Raw genomic sequence first — 6232 nt, 5'->3', positions numbered from 1 at the left:
AAGACTTTTTTTTGCATTTAGCCCCCTGACAAATTTTTATTTTAAAAATAGCCCTGTCAAAATTTAATTTGCAAAAATGGCCCTGAGCCTGCCACGGAGGCACCACGTCAGCGCCACGCGGGTGGGGCAAGAGCCAATGTGTTAAGTTAAACACGGTGAACCATTCACCGTGTCTTCACCATTCACCGTGTTTAGACACGGTGAATGGTTCACCGTGTTTATTATGTATATTTTGTATGTTGAAAAGAGTAATATGAAGTAGGGATGTCAATAGATATGGATATCTAAAATATTATCCGAACCCAAGCCCGAATAAATTTTATATATATATATATATAATATCTATATATATATATTATATATATATATATAATATATAATTTATTCGGACTTGGGTTCGGATAATATTTGGGATATCCATACCTATTGACATCCCTACTCTCTATTCCTCTTTTCAACATATAAAATATACGTACTAAACACGGTGAACCATTCACCGTGTCTAAACACGGTGAATGGTTCACCGTGTTTAATTTAACACATTGGCCCTGGCCCCGCCCGCGTGGCGTTGACGTGGCGTCTGCGTGGCAGGCGCAGGGCTATTTTTGCAAATTAAATTTTAAGAAGGCTATTTTTAAAATAAAAATTTGCCAAGGGGCTATATGCAAAAAAAGCCCTAATAAACAATTTTGAATCGACTGTTCACTCTTTCACAATTTTGATTTTAGTATCTAAACTCTCAATTTGTCTGATTTGAGCCAGTTAACATGTCACGTTTCTGATTACCACGTTTCTCCGGGCACGCCAACAGACTCGCCATATAAATAGAAATTTTTTTTGTATACGAAGCGATAGCTGTACCTATAACGAAACCAAGCTACAATCACAAGGTAGAGAGCTGCTAAACTGTAAAAGATAAATATATAAAATCTCGAGGGGTTCCAGTACATACAAAATGTTTACAACACAACTCGCTCAAGGGAGCACCTCGACAACATCACAGTATGTACAAAGAAAGCCCAAAAACTACCCCTGGAAGGTACTGCTCTAGCACCGCAACAAAACTGGAAGGGATCTAACTCGCGACTTCCTTTTCGCTGTCAGAATCAGCAACAGCAACAGCCGCAGAAGAAGGCTTTGCAAAAAGGGGTTAACAACTAGGTGTGAGAACTACTACAAAATAGAGTAGTACTCAGTGGGTACCGTCACCGACCTTAACGGCTCACCTACTAAGTTTACAGAAAAGTATGTCAGAGATAGTAAGGAAAGCTGGAAACCCTACAGCTATATGCCACTATATTATCGCTAACCAACACTAACTGTCTGTAGATAAAAGAAATGCTATCTCTGACCAAATCTCACTAGGGACTGTGAATATACCCATCCCGCCTGTCGAAGCTACACTGAACACCACCCCAAGGGCTGCCAGTGGAGAGCAAGTCCAAACCGGACAACAACGACATCAACGCAAAGCAAAAAGCCAGACAATGAAGCGGCACTCGTGGGCGCACCCAACCGAGTATGCAAGCGTGTCCTGCCGAGCTCAATCAGGCTCTCACAGACTGTAATCAATGCAAACGGGTCTAATTAGTCTAACAACCAAAGGTCACGTAACCTTGGCCCAATTTGATACAAAATACAGAAATCTGGGTCCACTGTCAACCGCGACGGCACCGACAGTCCGAAACAGTCTACACACTACTGTAAAATAAGGTTGGCATCTCAGCACGAGCATAAACTCATCATACACTAATCCGGGTACCCACCGCATACGAATAGCGGCGATACAAACAAACCATAGTTCTTAAAGCTAAATCTGGTAATTTTCAGAAAAGTGACAGTGTAGGGTTCAATAGTTTTCTCCTAAGTCAATTCCAAGTCCAACAGGTAGAATTATTCTAAGCTCTAAATTCATATTCTATACAACCTATGCAAATCCATGAACTGAGCTATTTAAACATAATTCTACCCATGAAAACATATGCTAACATAATTCGGCTTAGGAGGAAATCCGACGATTTTGGTAAACTTCAACCCACCTTACAAAGCTCGTCCAACCACAGCGAGAAGTCGAAAGAAGGAAAAACACGCGCTCGCCCGGTGTCCAACGGCGCAACCGCGACGCCCATGCGCTCGAACGACCCTCCGGCGCAACGTCGACAACCGTTCCGGCTCGAGCCGCGACCACCACCACGAGCACGTCCAAAAATTATAGAGAAAGAGGAAGCAGCAACCAAAACCCCTTCTTTGTCTCTCAACACATATATAAAGAAGTGGGATAAGGTTGGGATTAACGACGCCTCAAATGACCAAAAGGCCTCCTCACCAACTCAAAAATTCAGCTGGAGTACCGGTACTCCACTTGAATACCGTTACTCGTGCCTTCAGCCCGCAGCCACGCACACTGGATACCGGTACTCGAGCTCGTTACTGGTACTCGACAAGTCGATACCGGTACTCAGCATCAAATACGTGCAAACCCGAGAGCATCCATCTCTGCCATCCACTGGGGTATCGGTATTCATCTCAGGTACCGGTACTCAACACTGAACTACTGCACTTTGCGTATTTCAGTGTCAGAATTCTGCTCTCGTATTGCACTGAGTCCGTTTTGCATCCAATTTGCCCAAAACGACTCTGACTTGTCTCGACACTCTCTAGATGTGTTGACAAACCTCAAATGCTGAAACTTACGGGCTGCAGAACACCAGGGACACTACAATTAGGGATAATTATCTATATATCTATCAAACTTTTAAAAATATCTAATTTACTCGTACTTTTTTTTTATTTCTAATATACTCATCATATGTTCCTTCGTTATTCAAAAATACTTTCGCAGTTACTACCATTAAGTTATTTCAGGTTAAATATGAGTTAAATGTCTACCAAAATTTAAAAAATCAAAATACCTTTTTTGTTCTTAACTTAAGGGCGAATAATAAAAGTTGGTGATGTTAGAGGATTATATTTGAAAAGACCAAAAATTAAAATATTTTTTTTGCCCCTAATTTTAGGGCAAATAAGAAAAACTAGTGATGGTATCGAAGTACATTTGAAAGGTCAAAATAGTAATTCCACATATGTAACTTTATTGCTAATAATTCATTAATAGAATTTAACTCTATAAATATATTTGAAATAACTTGGAACAAAAAAAAAATTTAATATTACCTTTTTAAGAGAAATAAATCAGAAAGTCGAAAATTTTTCAGGAATATATAAGTAATTGCCCCAAAAAATTAATATAATAAAAGTGAAATATTCGTGCTCGAAAGAAAGGATATGAAATGAATGTTTCGATTTTTATATTCGCCTTTTATTTTACATTTAAGCCCGCTTTGCCTCGATGATCATTTATATCATTTTACATCATATTTTTTCAATGTCCGTCCAGACATCGTACAATAAGGTATACGTATGTGAGCGTACGAGTGAGCGTTGGGAGACGAGAGGTATTTTCGCCAGTTGGCAAAAAATTCGAACCGAATATGAAAAATCGAAAAAGACGGTCCACTAATGCAAATGCTGAAAATTTATAAATTTTTTATGCAAATTGGCTAATAATTCTATAGTTTAGTATATAAAAAATTTTTGATGAAACTATTGAAGTGTAAGATTGTTGTTTTTTTAATTTAAAATAGTGTCATAAAACCGACTATTCCTAGCGCAAGTTGCAAAGAGTTTGGTAGTTGATATCTGAAATTTCAAGTTCGAATACTAGTTGATTCATATTTCTAGCTAAGTTTATTTCTAAAAGAAATAATCGACGCGGGTAGAATGCTAACTGCTTCTATAAAAAAATAGTGTCATAAAAAGAATATTTAAATACTAATATAGAAAAATATACTTCTTTGATAAACTTACAAAAAATATTTTAGTTAATTTATTACTCTATGTATAATAAAATATTATTTATAAAAATAAAAAAAATATTATATTTTCGCACTATGCCTAACAAAGTTTGTACTTTGCTTAAATTTGTAATCATTGAGCTAAAAAATAATAAAGAACATTGAAAGATTAGTGCAAGGACAAATTAAGCATGCAATTCAATAAAGCCAAATAATAGCATGCATGGTAATGCATGGTGATGGGGGTTGGTTTGGATACTTAATTAATATTTCTAACCGCATTAAATCATGTGTTTTAGTGATCGATTTGCGCGTTACGGCGGGTAGATACAGTTAAAGTAAAAATTTGTAAAGAATAAAATATAAGTTTAGTACAAAAATAGTAAATATAGTCTATATTGTAGACAAATACTTTTAAAAAGTAAAATTATAATGAAAATAATTTAATCGTTCAACAAAACTATTAAACCTTATTCAAGAGAAGTCACATATCATGCAAATAGGCGATTAAAATTATTTCTATAACACAATAATCAAATGAGAAAAAAGAAAGAAAATGAGAAAAAAAAAAAAGTAGGTCCCGCTCTTTTCCAAATTAAGAGAGTACGTACATGTAGGATTTAGCCATGAAGATTAATGTAAAGAAATAGATATAGATATAGATGAGAGGGGATAATAATTAAATGTGGTTCATAATATTTATTTTTCTCAATTAATTAGAGCTTTTGCAGAAGTGTTAAAAAAAATTGAAGTCACAATGTTAGCATGACTAGTGTTTTCACATGAAAATTTACTTATCTTAATGAGGACAGATTTTTTGTCACCCTGCTTCTAAGAAAAATGCAATGAGATAATCCATTTTATTAGCTAGGATAAAATATTTTTCTAAACTTTTAATGTGTTTGTATAGTAAAGTAATTTATCCCTTGTTATTCCATTACCTAACATTGTACAACATAAGCTGATTTAATTATTATATATAATTAAAATTATAAGGACACAATTGAAAGTGAGGCCAAAGTTTGGGGACCAACTTGGAAATTATTTTATTTTATTTTTTTTGAGAGAGAGAGAGTTATATGCTTTATTTAATTTTTTCTAAAAAAAGGTAAAGCATGCAGAACTTATCTTAATGATGGACCACTTTGAGTCGGCTCTATAGTTCAGTTAAGTTATGTATACTTTTTACTTTTTAAAAATAAATTTAGCTTAAAATATACATGAAGCAATTGTGTTTCAAACTAAAAATCTCAAATAACAACTATTGAGCCGTTAGCCAACTACGTCTTAAGTTATGTTTTAATAAGATTGTCTTATTTATATTTTAAAAAATAAATTTAGCTAAAAATATAGAGCAATTAAATTTTAAATTTAGAATCTCAAATATCAGCCATTAAATCTTTTATGTAGTACTTGCAATAGAGATAATGAGTAAAGTAAAATTATTATTGAATATAAAATATATAAAAACACGATTCATTATCTCCCTTCATTTAATTTAAATTCAAGTCGTAAGCCTATCAAGCGGTCTCAAAAATAATGAAAATAAGATACTAAAACACTATTAATTATTTGTTAGCTTAATTAATTTTTTTAAAAAAATCAGAATTAATCATTAGGTGAGTACACTAACTAGAAGAATCTTTGTTTTTCTAGTTGTTTCTATGAAACCCTAAAAATATATGTAATTAATGAGACAAATGGTACTTAAAAGGCCTTTTTGCAATTAGTCCCCTGCCAAAAAAATTATTTTAAAAATAGACCTGGTAAATTTAAATTTGCAAAATGGTCTTGGTCTTGCCACGCAGGCACCATATCAGCGCCATGAGGGCCGGGCTGGGCTAGATAGTTAAGTTAAATACGGTGAACCATTCACTGTGTTTAGACACGGTGAATAGTTCACCGTGTCTGGAGAAAGAAAAAGGAAAGAAAAAATATACGTATTATGAAAAAGATAAGTATGGAACACGGTGAACCATTCAGCGCGTTCGTGTTCAACTTAACGCCCCAACACATCCACGTGGCGTTGATGTGGCGCCTGTGTGGTAAAATCATGACCATTTTTGCAAATTTAAATTTGCTGGGGCTATTTTTAAAATAAGTTTTTTCCAGAGGGCTAATTGCAAAAAAAAACCCTACTTAAAATATTCCTTCCTATCCTCTTAAGCAATCATATGTAGCAATCACATGCACGCTTGGTTCATATTTTGGATGATTTTTAGTGAATAGAAATCTTCTAATTTGATATTGGAAAAAGAATGTTTTATTTTAGACATAAAATATCACTTTCCCATGACAAGTGATGTATTATTTGTATTTATAACTATGTTGCAAGGTTTTTTTCATAATTTATAAAAGACTAAATTTTTCAAGGGGGT

Source organism: Ananas comosus, linkage group 8, assembly GCF_001540865.1.
Source record: "Ananas comosus cultivar F153 linkage group 8, ASM154086v1, whole genome shotgun sequence".
Lineage (NCBI taxonomy): Eukaryota > Viridiplantae > Streptophyta > Magnoliopsida > Poales > Bromeliaceae > Ananas > Ananas comosus.
This window is presented reverse-complemented; position numbering follows the sequence as displayed.